This window comes from Heterocephalus glaber, unplaced genomic scaffold (genome assembly GCF_053883595.1).
Source record: "Heterocephalus glaber isolate CG9 unplaced genomic scaffold, H.glaber_assembly_v1.0 deba00000071, whole genome shotgun sequence".
Taxonomy (NCBI): Eukaryota; Metazoa; Chordata; class Mammalia; order Rodentia; family Bathyergidae; genus Heterocephalus; species Heterocephalus glaber.
Genome location: NW_028258137.1, coordinates 14628843 through 14645667, shown reverse-complemented (window position 1 = coordinate 14645667; position 16825 = coordinate 14628843). Strand labels below are relative to the sequence as shown.

Below are 16825 nucleotides of genomic sequence, written 5' to 3'. Positions count from 1 at the left end.
AAGCTGTCTTTCCCCAAACCCTGTAGAGGTTTCTTAGATGCCAGATATCACAGGAAGGGCAGGGCTATGAGTGGTCTTGTACTCTGCTTCAACTAGGGAAGCCCCAGATTATTTTTCTTTGTTGATTTCCAAGAAAAATTTCTTTTGTCCACCCCGGAAAAAACAATTTTGAAAACCACAATTGTATTCCACTTTACTTTAATATATTAGAAATATTTTTGTCAGAAATATTTTAAAGGTAAATATATTAGAAATATTTTGGTCAGAAATATTTTAAAGGTAAAAGTGTATTTGAGATATTTCATCATTTATTTAACTCTTGGGAGCATAAAACCATGATTTTGTTTTTTAAAAACAACATTACTGAGATATATAATTCACACACCATAGAGTTCACCCATTTAAAGTGTTCAATTCAGGGTTCCTATTATTTTCACATAGTTTCACACTCATCACCACAATCAGTTTTTAGACTCCAGAAAAAAAATTGTATACCCAAGAACAGTCACAGCCCATTTTTTCCTAACCCTCTAAACCTTAGGCAACCTCAGATCCATTTTCTGTTTATACAGATTTGTCTATTCTAGACATTTCATATACATAGAATTGCATACTGTAATAGGTGGTCTTTTGTGAATGGCTTCTTTCATTTAAAGTTTTTGAGGTTCACCCATGTATTATGAATCAGTACTTCACTCCTTTTTATTGCTACATAATATTCCACTGTATGGATATACATCTTATTTTTGTGAATCCATTTAACTTATACTCAAAAGTTTAGGAAAACATTACGTACAAGTCTAGAAGAATATAAGTCATGTAAATTTTTTGGTTGATTTCATACTTACTTTGAATGTGAAGAAGGTAAAATAAGTACCTTAAGAATAGTTATTTATGATTTTCTAAGCTTGTGATGGTTCACTTTAATTGTGTCAACTTGATTGGCATAAGAAATTCCCAGAGAATCAGTAAAGCACATTTTTGGTTGTGTCTGGGTGAGTCATGGGACCATGACTCTGAATACTATATATGGTCTCTGAACCCTTTCTCTCTAGTGCTGTTTCTCTTTTCTGTTTCCTTGTCCCTAAGAAATAAGGAGCTTTGCTCTGCCATGCTCTTCTGTCATGGTATTTTTGCCTTGGAGCCTGCCAACTCTGGACTGAATCCCCTGAAACCATGTGCTAAATTAAACCTTTCCCCCTTTAGTTATGGGTGTCGGGTATTATGTCCTAGCAACAGAAAAACTAATACAAAGCACCTTTTGATATTCTCATATAATATAACATATCATGTCATATAATATTTTGTGGACACGCATCAATGTTGTTAATTCCAAAAAACATACAACTGGATGCAAGTTATTTAACCTTCCTTGGACTCAGTTTACTTACCTGAGAAATAGAATGATTAATAAAAGTAGTAATATGTACAAACAGCAATAAGCAACCGGGAACATAGTTATTTTTAATAAGCATTATGCACATCAGAAAAATAATTGATTGCCTCCAAGCTTCCCTTCTAATATTTAGCCACTAGCTCATTTCAGATACTCAGTAGCCATTAATGGCTAGTGGCTATCATTTTAGATAGTACAAGAGAATACTTTCATCGTTGTATAAGGTTCTGTTTTGCCAGTATCATGTACCACACATGACTACCAAACACAGAAGAAAAATCTAAAGAGGGATGTAGATGGTAGCATATACAGCATGTTCAGAGTTGGTTGGGATCTCTTCCCTCTGTAATGATGAAGGCCCAGAAAGTGATGCTACTTGTGCTACATGTTGGAGTGTGGATATAGACAAAAGGAGGAGAATATTTGGTAATCTGCGGTGACACATGTACATTCTAAAAGTACAGTACACTTAAAGAAATGGATTTATGTGATAGAGGATAGGGAAAACAAAAATGGAATTAGAGAACTACATTATAGAGAATTTTTCCTTGTTTAGTTTTTTGTGCTTCATTCTGTCAACAGTGAAAAGTAATCCAATTTTGAGAAGGGAAGCAATAGATCAGGAAGTTTCATTTGACAAAATAGAATAGATAAGATGGATGAAAGGCTGAGAGACTCATTCACAGGGTATTGCTACAGGTTAGGCTTTGACAGTTTTCATTATGATAATGACATAGTGATGCAGAAAGGAAGGTTTAAGAGTACAAAAGAAGAGCCAGATGACTGGAATGGGAGATGTGGTAACTGAATGGAGTTGGAGAATGATGAAAATTCAGGAAGTAAAAGGACTGAGATGTTGGAGTCTATAAGAAGACAGCAAGAGTTGGGCCAGTTTAAAGTGCAATGCATTCAGTTATATACCATAAAAAATTAGAATTGGGAAGAATTTGCTTCTATTTCAAAGATGAAATTATATCATCCTTAAAGATTGTCATTTACTTTCAAGAGATTAAATACTGGAATGTCTGTTAAGTACCAGTTACTATGTGGAGTAGCCAACACACTTATCCTTTTTAGTATTCATAAATGGTCAAAGGTGGGTGCCTAGTAATTATGTTTTATAGATGAGAAAATCAAAGTTCAGAGATGTTACTGAGAGGGAAATCACTACATTAAGAATCTTCCCATTATTTCATTATTGGTGCAATTCTAATTGTTATGAAATTCTTCTTGAAATGTTTCTCTGAAACTTGACAATCAATATACTTGTGTTCTATGAAGTAACTGAACAGTGCCATAACTTCCTCCCTCTTTTCCATCTCCCCACGCACATTGTGCTCTTTACATGTTTGTGCTTTTCTGATGACTACTCCAGCATTTCCTCGTGTAATCTGGATTTTGTATCATTTACCATCTTATTCCTTCCTTCCTTCTTTTCTTTTTATTTTCTAATCAGAATTGAATTCATCAAAGCTTTTGCACTGAGCTACATTTTAACCCTTTTTTTATCTTTATTTTTCTTTGAGATAGAGTCTTGCTAAGTCCCAAAGTTGCCCCTGCTGGCCTCAAACTTGCCACCCTCCTGCTTCAGCCTCTTTGAGTGCTGGAATTACAGGCATGCACTACACACTCAATTTGTTTCCCTTCTTTTTCACTGCACCTTGTCATGGCCTATCTACATGTGGGGGCCAGAATAAGCTTCAGTGTTCCATGTATGGTTTGACCTAGGATTCAGTGGAACTATTTCCCCTATTGTGCATGCATTTTATATGTTAATGTATTGATGACTAGTGGGTCTCTCTGGAGAAAGTTTCAGCAGGAATTTGGAAATTTAGAATTAGTGTTCATTCATTCATTGTTTCCTATAAATAATTGTGTGTGTGTAAATAGTGTCCCCAAGACACCTAGTTTATTTTTTTATACTTCTGTGTCTGATTTATTTCATTTAGCATTATAGTCTCCAGATTCAACCATTTTCCTATAAATGACTGAAATTTAACCATCTTTATGCTGAGTAATACTCCATTGTGTGTTTAGATATATATACACATATATATCACTTTTTTATTAGTATGTGTTTGTAGTCTATGATGTTTATATGCATCTTAGGGAGTAGGTACATGTACTTAATATATCTTAATTACTTTTATTCCCCATCACCTCCCCATCCTCCTCCCTCCCTCCATCTCTAGATCCCCTCCCCTTATTATTATTTTTTAGTTCATGTTTGCTGCACATAATGACTACATTCATTGTGGGCAATTGGTACATATACTTTATACATCTTAAATCTTTTTAGTCCCCTTCCCCATTTCCCACCCCTTTGGTCTCTTGGTCCCTTCCCATTCACAAAATATCTATCTCCTTGTTTCCTTTTATCAGTCTTTTATTTTGCTCTTTATTTTATATGTGCTTTGGGTTTTTCATATGAGAAAAAACATGGTATTTAAGCTTGTGTATCTGATTTATTTCACTTAAAATTGTTTTCAAGGTGCATCCATTTTCCTACCAATGTCTCAAATTTATCCCCTTTATACCTGAGTAGTATCCATTATGCATAGATAAACATTTTCTTTATCCATTCATCTGTTGATAGGCATGTAGGTTGTCTCCAAGATTTAGTTATTATGAATTATGGTGCTATAAACACTGGTATGGATGTATCACTGTAATATGATGTCTTTAACTCTTTGGGGCAGACACCTATAGGAGAAAAATAGCTGGGTCAAATGGAATTTATAGTTTTAGTTTTTTGAGAAATCACCATACTAATTTCCATAATGGTTGTACTAGTTTACATTTCCACTAGCAATGTTGGAGGGCTCCTTTTTCACCACAAACTCACCAGCATTTGTTATTATTTGATTTCTTGATGATTGCTACTCTTTGTGGAGTAAGGTGAAATCTCAGTGTTTTTTTAATAATTTCCAGTGCAATTGAACAATTTTTCATGTATTTATTGGTCATTTATATTTCTTCTTCTGAGAAGTGTCTATTCAGTTCAGGTGCCCTTTTTTTTTGCTTAAATTCTTTTATTGGTACATTTTAGGTATACAATATGTTTACATTTGTCATTGGGTGCTTGTACCTGTACATGATGTATATTGGTTCTTATTTTTTCCCCATTACCTGTGCACCCTTCACTCCCTCCACCCTTCCCTATTTTCATAGACTTCATTTCCATTTTTTTTCTTTTCTCACAATTTTTCCTTTCCCTTCTTTCCTTTCCCCTTACCCTCAACAGTGATATATGTGCACTCATGTTTATAGCAGCACAGTTCGTAATAGCTAAAGCTTGGGAAACAGCCCAAGTGCCCATCCACTGGAAACTGGATAAAGACGATGTGGCTTTTTTATAAAACCAAATACTACTCAGCCATAAAGAATGAGAAACTAGAGACATTTATAACTAAATGGATGCATATTGAGGCCATACTCTTAAGTGAAATAAATAGGACACACATGTGTAAATACCGAATAGTTTCTCTGGTGTGAGAAACTGAAAGTGTAAATAAGTATTAAAACATTTAAAATGAAAAATTGATAATTTGAAATAGGAAGAAAGGTCCAAAGGGGTAGGGGAAGTGTGAGGGGAAGGGGAAAGGTGCCCATTTTTTTTTATTGGGTCTTTATTTTGGAGGAATTCTATTTTTTGGGTTCTTTATATATTCTAGGTATTAGTCCTTTATTCAGGATGCAGCTGGCAATTTTTTCCCCATTCTGTAATTTGTCTCCTCACTCTGTTGGATGTTTCCTTTGCTGTACAGAAGTTTTTAATTTGATATAATCCTATTTGTTGACTCTTGCTTAATTTCTTGTGCAATTGTAGTTCTGTTTAGAAAGTCCTTGCCTACACCTATGACTTCAGGAGTTTTACCTATTTTATCTTCCAGTAGGTTAAATGTTTCTGTTTTAATATTTAATATTTTATATTTTGTTTTAATATTTAAATTTAAATGATCCATTATGATTTTATTTTAGTACATGGTGAGAGATATGGGTCTAGGACTAGTCTTCTGCATGTGGATAGCCACTTTTCCCAGCACCACCTGCTAAAGAGGATATCTTTCCTCCAGTGTATGTTTTTGGCCCTTTTGTCAAAGATCAGGTGGCTGAAAGTGTCTGGGGTTGTTTCTGCATCTTCTATTCTGTTCCATTGATCCACATAAGACAGCTATTTTAACACAGAATGTTTTTGAGTTATGTTTTCTGAGAAGAAAGAGGGGAAAAGTGATGAGAGAGGAATGCAGAGTACCTAAATGAAGCAGATATGGAAGCAAGAAAAGGAGAGAATTTCAGGAGGAGCAAATAGTTAACTATGTCTAAAACTTCAAAAAGACAAGAGAGATCTGAGCAAGGTTTCAGAAATTAAGATATTCTTGATTAGTTTCCTATTTAATGAGCATAGAATTAATCTTCCAAGGGATTAAAGTTTCAGTATGAAGGGAAGTAGAACTGTTAGTATGTTATTATGTAAGAGTAGGCTAAAGAAGATAGTAAGAGAGATGTGTAGATATTTTTCTAAGTAAGTTTGCTCAAAGTACTTCATTGTTTATATGAAGCAATAAATAAGAAAGAATAACCAAATTTTTAAAAAGTAGCATGATAAACAGAGACTGGTCCTGTCCAGATATTAAAATAGTATATAAAGCCATGTTGATTTAAATAGTGTGGTAAGAATGTGTGAATAAGCTAATTGATTGAATAGAAAATGTAAAAGTAGACTCAAAAACATATGGAAAGCTCATATATAATAAAGGTGATGTGAATCAGTGTGGGAAAAATCAAATAGTAATAAGTGATCACATGACAACTCTCCAGCCCCCTCTGTACACACAAATGTTGGATTCTCATACCTTACAACAAAAATTTCAAATGGAAAAGGTTTACTCTTAAATTAAACCCTGGGAGAATTATAATTGTTTATTATAAAGCCGGGAAGTTTTTTCTAAGTAGGACACAAACATCAAAAGTCATAGTGAAAAAAATAGACTAAATTAAAAAAAATTCCACGGTTAAAAAAACTCACCATAAACATACTAAAAAAGGCTAACTATAAACTGTAGAAGCATATTTATAGTCCTATAGTCCACTAGTTTTTGTTTTGTTTTGTTTTGTTTTTTGCTACTGGAGATTGAACTCAGGACCTTGCACTTGCAAGGCAGGCATGGTGCAACTGGGCTAAATCCCCGGCCCTACTGTCCTATATTACAGATAAAAGAAACTGATATGTAAGGAGCTCCTAAAAATCAGTAAGAGGAATACCAACAACCTGATAAAATATAAACAAACAAGTGATGAATATAGCGACTCCTAAAATTCTGAAGAGATCCTTAATTTGTCTTTGAAGAGAATTTAAAAATACTATTTTTCACTCACCCGATGGGCGAAGGGGAGGATGTTGGCAGTGTTATCAGTGGTAAGGAAGACACTCTCATACATTGCCAAGTGGGAGTCAAAGTTGATAAAACTTTAAAAAAATGATTTGTTAGTAGTTCTTTAAGTTACTGGGTCAGAAAGCTACACAGGTGCTTTCTGACCCAGTAACTAACTTTGCTTTTTGGAATTTATCCCAAGGATAGACATATCCATATTGTAAAAGTTCTATGTACAAGAGGAGCCTGGGCAACATGGCGTATAAGTACCAAGAGTGCAAATGAGATAAATGTCTAACAGGAAAGACTATTTAAAGAAATGTGATATAATTTTATACAGAATTTCTAAGTAGAGAAGTCTTATCATTATAATGCAGAAGTTATGGAGATTCCAGTGTGTGACTTTTTTCCAATATGTTAATGTTTTGCTTCAAGTATCAGTAATTGCGAGTGCTTTTTGCGCTGTGCCTTTTATTCACTAAAAATGACTGCAGCTTGAACGCTACCTAGTGACCTCCACCTAGCCCTCACTGGTGTGGGTTCTACAAACTGGGAGCTGAGAAGAAGGTGTTTAAATCCCCAAGAATAGAGCCTGAGACAAAGATTTGAGTACAAGTCATTTTGAGAGTAATCAACCCCAAGAAATTCTGTGAGAAGAATGGAGAAATGGGCAACTAGTAGTCAGTAAAGAGTAAAATACCAAATTAGGGGTTCCTGTGCTTATGTTCTTGGGAGGCAGTGGAAAACAGATGCTTAAAAGTTATTCTGCTCAAGGATGGGTCAGTTCTACACCAATCACATCAATCACTGGTTGAGAGGTTAAAAGATTTTCCAAATTTTGTTTTGTTTTAAAGTACTCCTAACCTTCCAGACTGCTGTGTACAATGGCAGATTGGCTTGAGAGGAAACCCTCCAAGTCTGCTAAGTCCACAACTACAAGCAAAAAGATGAGGGCAAATTTGTGGGGAGGAAGGGAATGGGTAAAATTCAATTCTTGGGCTGCAAGAGGGGAAGAAATCTGCTGCTATCAGCTATAGGACTTGTATTCAGTGCAAAGAACACCAGGAGAAAGGGGAGCTGGCTTCATTTCCAAGTCTGAAAGCTCTTTTTCTTCAAGGTTATTTCTCAGCTACCTGATTTTGTACAAACTGAGGTTTTCAGAGTGCCTGAGCCGGATTGTCTGTGTGTGTAGTAGTTGTGCGTAGATGAAAGCCTTGACTTCATAGTTCAGGCAGACATGCCTATATTATCAGTTGTTAAAAAGGCTTTAGTATGGATTAGTTTGATATAAACTATTAGAAACATCTCTGAGATAAAATGTACAGTGTGAAGAAGGGCTATCTATCTACTCTCCAAAGATTTATGTTACCCCTTCATAAAATTGAATAAATGCTAGTCAGGGAGTAAATTTCCCAGCCTCCCTTGCACTAAAAGGACTGTTATTTTCTGTGGAACATATGCAAAGGGATCTGATGACCTCTGGCCAAGGTGAGTAAGAAATAATTATGTCTTTTCTTCTCTCTTTCCCCCCCATCTGCTGCTAAAGTGAACTCTGAAGTCCTGAGCTATGGCAGAACTCAAGCCCCTCAAGTCACATAGAAATCTACCCATCAAACACTGGATTGCCATGTGAGTGCAAATTAAGCTTTCATTACTCTAAACCACTGAGGTTTTAGGGTTCAGTTATTGTAACAGCTAGCATTACCTAAACTGAACAGGATGTTGCTATTTGAATACACTTATATAATGGAGTATATAAATTTATTCTGTATCTGTCAGTGCAATACATCAGAAGAAACTAAAAGTAGTGGTTCACTCGGGGTAGATGGTGTTCAGGCACAGCATATGAAAGAGATTTTTTCATGCTCTGTTCTTTATCCCATATTATTTGGATGTAACATCTAGTCAAAAAATAAAGAGAAATCTTTGAATGAGGGAAGAGAGATTGCTTCAAGAAGTAAGTTTCTAGATGTAATAGAAGGACCCTGAGTCATATCTTCCTTTTGGAGACTTATGAATCAGGAGAGATTCATCATCCTGTGATACAAGAGGTAAGAGAAATAACAGTCATATTGCCCATAACAAGAAAAAATCCAAGTGAAAAGATACTGAGACACAATTTCTCACCTATTAGATGGATAAAAACACAAAAGTTTAATGATTCACTCTGTGGGGAAGGCTGTGGGGAAAGAGAGACTCATATGTCAGTAGATGAAGGAAGAAGAACCTGGTAAAATCCCACCAATTCCCTTTCTGCTAAGTTGTCCTAGAAGTAAACTTATTCAAGTACAAAATTACAGAAATATACAAGTTTTCTTACTGTAGCATTGTTGGAGGAATACAAGATTGAAAATAAGTCAAAGGTCTAGTGATAAGGGATTGGTTTAATAAAACACAGAACATCCAAATACACATTTTAAAAAGGAATCTCTATAAACTGGAATGGAAAGATACCCAGAATATATGAAACTGGGTGCAGGAGCAGGCAAACAGTATAGAGCAACTATGTTAGTCAGGTGTCCATTGCTATAACAAATATCTGAGGTAAATCAGTTTATAAAAAGAAAAGGTTTATTTTGACTCACAGTTTAGAGGTTTCAGGCTATGATTATCAGGCCCTGTCATTTCTGGGCCTGTGGGAAGGTAGTACATAAGGATGAGAGTGTGACAGAGAAAGCTGCTCACCTCATGGCAGATGGGAAGTAAAGAAAAGAGAGAAAGAGGAGGGACCAGAATCTCAGTATTGTCTTAAAGGAAATATGACTAGGAGAGTTCTAACTAGGCCTCACTACTTAAAGGTTCCACCACCTCCTAGTAGTGCCATAGGCTGGTGACAAATCCTTTAACCCGTGGACCATGGAGGACACTTATTCAAACCATAGCAGCAATGCATATCTTTTTTACCTTTTATAAGAAGAGGAGAGAAATAAGAATATATGTTTGTATTTCCTTGTATTTTTTTATAAAGAAGCTAGAAAGGTAAATAAGCAACTAATAAAATGGTTATCTCTAAGGCATGAGTTGAAATAAAACTGTAAATGGCAAGAGTGGCAGTAAGGTTTGACTGTTATATTTTTAATATGGGATTGATTGTTTAAAAACATTTTATTATAGTAGGCATGGTGGCACTTGCCTGTAACCCCAGCACTCTGAGAGGCTGAGGCAGGAGGATTGCAAGTTCAAAACTAGCCTTAGCAATTCAGCAACTTACAGAGACCCTGTCTCAAAATTTAAAAAATTTTCAAAGGGCTGGGGATGTAACTCATTGCAAAGGTCCTGGGTTCATTGCCTAGCACTGGACCGAAAAAGTTTTTTTATTATGGACATCATACAAAACAAGAGGCTAGAATAATTCACCTTCATATTCATCACCCGGCTTAACCAAGTATCAACACATGGCCTATCTTTCTTTCATCTATAACCCCACACCTGTATCTTCTCACTAGTTTATTTTAATGTCATATTATCTGTGAATATTTCAGTATGTATCTCAAACATATAAGAGTTAATTTTTAAAAACACCATAACACTAAAAAATATTTTAATTTCTTATGCCCACTGGAAATTTAAAGAATATTTAGTTAGACTAAATTTTGTGGACATTACCTTATATTTCACCTTCCCTGTTTGCTTCTTTACTTACAGAGTGTAAGTTTATTCTGAGGCTTTTTTTTCTGGTTTCTTTTTAAAAAATTTTTAATTTTAATCTAACATAGTAGATATTAGTAAAGAAAATATAGAAGCTGTTCTATGAAAAAAATAGTTTTTTTGAACAAATTATTAGAGAATAATGATGGTAAATATACTGTATATCATGATCTTAAAAGAATATATTTTCATGTGCTAATTTATCTCCCAGCTCATTTCCTAATAATACCATACCTTCTTGTTTTGCATAAAACATTTCAATTATTAACAAAGTATGTCACACTTGGTATTACTTTGAACATTTCTTCCTATTTTGCAATATCTATTATTCTTTTTTATCCTTACTTACACTTTCAGTTTTTCACACCAGGGAGACAATGTGATATTTACAAATGTGTTTGATTTATTTCACTTAAGAGTATATTCTCAAGGTGCATCCATTTACCTAGAAATGTCTCAAATTTATTGTTCTTTATGGCTGAAGAGTATTCCATTATATTTTAAAAAGCCACATCTTTTTTATCCATTCATCAGTTGATGGGCGTTTGGGTTATTTCTAAGATTTAGCTATTACAAACTGTGCTGCTATAAAATAAACATGGATGTGCACATATCACTGTGGTATGATGCTTTTAATTCTTTTGGGAAGATACCCAGAAGGGAAATAGCTGGGTCAAATGGGACTTCTAATCCTAGTTTTTCGAGGAATCCCCACACTGATTTCCACAGTGGTTGCACCAGTCTACACTCCCACCAACAGTGGAGAAAGGTCCCCCACCCCCACTCCACCCCACAACACTGCAAGCATTTGTTTTTGGTTGATTTCTTGATAAAAGCTTGATTTAGCTATTATAAGTTGTACTGCTATAAAAATGGGTTTGCCTATATCATTGTGGTATGATGCTTTTAACTCTTTCAGGAAAATACCTAGAAGAGGAACAGCTAGGTCAAATGCAACCTCTAGTTTTAGTTTTTTGAGGAACCTCTATACTGATTTCCATTGTGGCTGTACCAGTTTACACTCCTACCAACAATGGAGAAGGGTTTCTTTTTCCCCACAGCCTCACCACCATTTGTTATTGGCTGATTTCTTGATGATAGCCATTCTGTCTGGAGTGAGGTGGAATCTCAATGTTGTTTTAATTTACATCTCTCAAATGACCAGTGATGTTGAACATTTTTTCATGTATTTATTTGCTGTTTCCACTTCTTCATCTGAGAAATGCGTATTCATCTAAGATGCCCATTTTTGGATGGTGTCTTTAAATTTTTGAGGTCTTTAATTTTTTTCAATTCTTTATATGTTATAGATGTTAGTCCTTTGTCTGAGGAACTGCTGGATAAAATTTTTTCCCACACTGTGGGTTATCTCTTTACTCTGTTGGTGATTTCTTTTGCTGTGCAAAAGCTTTTTAATAAGATGAAGTCCCAGTTGTTGGTTCTTTGTAGTATTTCCAGTGTGGTCTGGGTTTTGTTCATGAAGTCTTTGCCTACTCCTGTGTCCTCAAGCATTCTACCTAGGGACACTTATTCAAACCTTAGCAAATGTAGTAGTTCCAGAAGATGTAGTGTTTTTGTTTTAATATTTAGATCTTTGATCCATTTTGATTTTAGTTTAGTGCATGTGAGAGACATGGGTCTAGATTTAGTCTTTGGCATGTGGAAAGCCAGTTTTTCCAGCACCATTTATTAAAGGGGCTTTCTTTTAGTGACCGTATTTGGCCCCTTTGTGAAAGATGAGGTGGTTGAGTGTGTTTGGGGTTCTTTCTGCATCTTCTAATCTGTTCCATTGATCTTCAGGACTGTTTTGTTTGTTTGTTTGTTTGTTTTTGCCAGTATCATGCTGTTTTTATCACAGAAGCTCTGAAGTATAATTTTAAGTTAAGGATTGTGATCCCTCCTGCCTTGCCTTTGTTGCCCAAAATTGTTTTTGCTATTCTAGGTCTCTTCTGATTCCAAATGAATTTTAGGAATGATTTCTGTAGTTCTTTGAGGTATGCTAATGGTCTTTTGATTGGAATTATATTAAATCTGTATCACAGTTTTGGGAGTATGGCCACTTTCACTATGTTGGTTCTTCCTACTCACAAGCAAGTGTTATCTTTCCATTTTCTGATATCCTCCTTGATCTTTTTCAGAGTACTGTAATTTTCAATGTAAAGATCTTTTTTTTTTTTTTTTTAAAGATCTTTTACTTCCTTTGTGAGATTGGTTCCTAAGTATTTCATTTTTTGATGCTATTATGAAGGGCATTATTTTATTAATTTCTTTCTCAGTGAGTTTTTTGTTTTTGTACAGGAATGCTATTGATTTTTGAGTGTTCACTTTGAAACCAGCTATGCTACTGAATTTGGTTATTAAATCTAGAAGTCTTTTGGTGGAGTTTTTGGTGTCATCTATGTAAAGCATCATGTCATCCACAATTTAACTTCTTCCTTTTCTATCTTTATTCCTTCTATTTCTTTCTCTTTTCTAATTCCTCTGGCTAATGTTTCCAGAAGTATATTCAATAGGAGTTGTGACAGTGGACACCCTTGTCTTGTTCATGATTTTAGAAGGAAAGCTTTCAGTTTTTGAACATTTGATAATGATGTTGCCTCTTGGTTTGTCATAGATGGCTTTTATCAGATTGGAATAAAGACCATCTATTCCCATTTTCTATAGTTTTTTTTTTTTAAAAAAATCATGAATGGGTGTTGGACTTTGTCAAATGCTTTTTCTGCATCTATTGAAATAATTGTGTGATTTTTTTTTTTGTCTTTGACTTTGTGATGTAGTATATTACATTTATTGATTTGTGTATGTTGAAGTGTCCCTGCATCCCCGGGATGAATCCTATTTGGTCATGATGTATAATCTTCTTGATGATTTGCTGCATTCTGTTTGCCAGTATCTTATTGAGGATTTTTGTGTCTATGTTCATTAGGGAGATTGGCTTGTAGTTCTCCTTTTTGGTTGGGTCTTTCTTTGGTTTTGGTGTCAGGGTAATAATTGGTTGCAGGAATGATTTTGGGAGCATTGCTTCCATTTCAATTTTGTTGAAGAGTTTGAAGAGCAGTGACATTAGATCTTCTCTAAATTTCTTGCAGAATTCAGCAGTGAAACCATCAGGACCTGGGCTTTTCTTTGTTGATAATTTTTAAATTACATTTTTGATTTCATTGACTAATACTGAGTTGTTTAGAATTTTTTATATCTTCTTGATTCAGCTTTGGTAATTCATATGTCTCTAGGAATCTGTCCATTTCTTCTGTGTTTTCCATCTTATTAGACTACGGGTTCTCAAAGTAGGTATTGATGATCTTCTGGATTTCTACAAGTTCCATTGTGATTTTACCCTTTTCATTCTTAATTGCATAAATTTGAGTCTTTTCTTTCCTTTTTTTGATAAGGCTAAGGGTTTATCAATTTTATTTAATATTTCAATGAACCAACTCTTTGATTCATTGATTCTTTTATTGCTATTATTATAGTATGTGTTCTATTTTGGAGAATTTCCATGTGAAGCCGAGAAGAATGTGTATTCTGATGTTGTAGGGTGCAACACTCTGAAGACATCCACTAAGTACATTTGTTCATGGGTTTGGTTCAGTTCTGATATTTCTTTGTTCATTTTTTGTCTAGTTGATGTGTCTATTTGTGATAGTGGGGTCTTCAGGTCCCCTGCTACAATTCTATTAGTGCTTATTGATTTTTCATATCTGTTAATATTTGTTTTACATAGTTGCGTGCACTGGTATTTGGTGCATATATATTTATGATTGGTATGTCTTCCTCTTGGATTGTTCCTCTTACAAGGATGTAGTGACCTTTGTCTCAATCAGTCTTGACTTGGAATCCACTTCATCTGCAATTAGTATAGCTACTCCTGCTTTTTTCTGGCTTCCTGTCACATTGAGTATTGTTTTTCATCCTTTGATTTTCAGTCTATGAATTACTTTTTGAGTTCAGTGTGTTTTCTGTATGTAGCAAAATGTTGGATCTTATTTATTGATCCATTTTACCAGTTTGTTTCTTTTGATTGTTGAGACCATTTACATTGGTGGTTATAATTAAAATGTATTGTATTATCCTTGTCATGTTATTTTCCTGCTGTTGGCTCCTTGTCTTTTCCCTCTGTTTAATGGCTTGCCCTGCCTGGTGCCTTCTTTCTATTGGTGTTCTTGGAGCTGTGGTCTTCATTATCTCTTTCTAAAATATTGTTCAGGACATTTTGTAGAGCTGGTTTACTGGTCATGAATTTCTTTAATTATTCTTTGTCATGAAAGTAGTTTATTTCTCCATCAAATTTGAAAGATAGTTTTGCAGGGTACATCAGTCCGGGTTGCAGATTGTTTTCTTTCAGAACCTGAAATACTTTCTTCCAAGTTCTCCTTGATTTAAGTGTTTATGTTGAGAAGTCTGTTGTGATTCTGATGGGCTTTCCTTTATAGGTGCTTTGTTTCTTTTCTCTAATAGCTTTTAATATTCTATTTTTGTGCTGAAGTTCTGGGATCTTGATTATATGCCTTGGTTTAGATTAGTTTGGTCATGGATCATTGGAGTTCTATATGTCTCACTTATTTGTGTGTCAAATTCTTTTTTCATGTTTGGGAAGTTCCTGCCATTATTTCTTTGAATAGGCTTTATATGGGATTTGCACTATTTCCAACTTGCTCTTAGACTCCAATTAATCATATACTGTTCTTCTTTGTATCATCTTGCAATTGTTGGATTGATTTTTCCTGGTCCCTTGCCATTTTTAAGATATCTTTTTTTTCATGATCTTTAACTGCATTCCTGTCTTCTAGTTCAGAAATTCTGTCCTCACTTTCATTCAATCTATTGCATATACTTTCAATGGAATTTTTAATCTCCTCAATATCTGTTTGAATCTGCTTCATGAATTCCCTTTCTTTCCTATGTTGGGCATTCATGGTTTCCATCATTTTCCTAAGCTCCTCTATTTTTTTTTTTATCTGTGTCTACTCTAGATTCATTGAGTGTATCTTTCATTTTGATCATTTCTTTTTTTTTTTTACCTGAGAGATTATTTTCTCTATAACCTCATACATCTGTTTTCTTACTTCTGCTTCTATCATCTCGGAAAATTCAGGTGGGTGACTTCTGATTTTCTCTATCCTGTTGTCTCCTAGACTTGGTCTAGGTGAGCTGGAGGTCTGGGATTGAATTTTGCTTCTGCAACTTTTCATTTTCTATTTCTTTTATTTTGTTTTCTGTGTTGATGCTTGTAAATTTCTTATGGCAGATAGTTTTATCACTAGTAACACTAGTATCAAGGCTTCCCTAGGGAATGTCTATTTCTCAGCCATGTCTTCTGTGTGTATGTTGTTCTTGGTCTTTGTGTCTATCCCAGATCCTACCTTCCCAGTTTATTAAGGATCAGAAATTGCTGTTTATATGGCTCAGCACCCAGACCTTTGGTACTGGGCTATGGTGATGGTTATGGCCCCAGGCAATGTCAGTGTTGTCATACAAGGAAGAACAACTAATTATAACAGGTAGGACTTCTTTGATAAACTAACACAGTTATCAATATCAATAGCCTCAAGCACAGCCCAGAAACTGACTAATTGTAGTACCTATTAATTTGGTACCTTTAACCATAGAAGCAAGAGCTACAGTTATATAACACAATCCAACATAAACCAGGAGTTTATATGCAGTGAGTTTCCTCTTAGTGGGGTGATTATGCCCTTGGGGAGGTATTTAAAAGAGATAGGGGGAAAAATGGAGAGATAAATGAAGGGAAATGTGGTAGAGGCAAGACTGGAGGACAACAGATGATAACCCAAGGTATGAGGGCAGGAGAGAGCACGAAGAATAAAGCAAAATATCAAAGTGAACCAGAAAGACAAGAGATGATTTTCACTCACATGAAAATATCATAAACTCAAAAAAAGATAGCTGAGGAAAGAAAGAAAGAAGATGAGTAGAACAAGATAAACAAAAAGATAAAAACCTAAAAAAATAAAAGAGGAAACAAAACCAACAAAGAAAGGAAAAAAAAAAAGTAATAATAAAAAATAAAATTCCTCTGGAGTTTACAGTTCTATGATAGTGTCCAAGGCAGGTAGTGTCCCAGAACTGTGTTGTGTATCCCTGCCAAGTTTGGATTCAAGTTTGATCTTATTGGGAGCTTGGCCAGTCTTCAGCCAGCAGCTTTTTGGATGTCTCTCTCTGGCCCACCCAAGCCTCCTTACCGTGGGTTGCTGTGGCGCCCTCAGGCAGGGGCAGCCTCGGGTTGCACCCAGTTAAGTGTATAGTTGGCTCTACTGGTCACTCCGTCTTTGCACAGCCTCCTTTGTTTCGCCCCCACTGGCACTTCACTATCCTGCCCATGATGTGCTTGTTGCAGGGCGGGGCTGAGCGGGGAAGGGTGGGGGGTGCTGCTGTGCAGCTCGGT

The 16825-nt window shown here is 35.3% G+C and overlaps 1 long non-coding RNA gene across 1 annotated transcript in view; it reads left to right on the top strand.

Annotated features, from left to right (window-relative positions):
* The window catches only part of LOC147830624 (uncharacterized), a 122895-nt gene that overhangs the window by 83344 nt on the left and 22726 nt on the right, over nucleotides 1-16825 (top strand). The window contains exon 2 of the long non-coding RNA XR_015448829.1: nucleotides 8318-8400. This is a non-coding gene — a long non-coding RNA (uncharacterized LOC147830624). The remainder of the gene's footprint in view (nucleotides 1-8317; nucleotides 8401-16825) is intronic.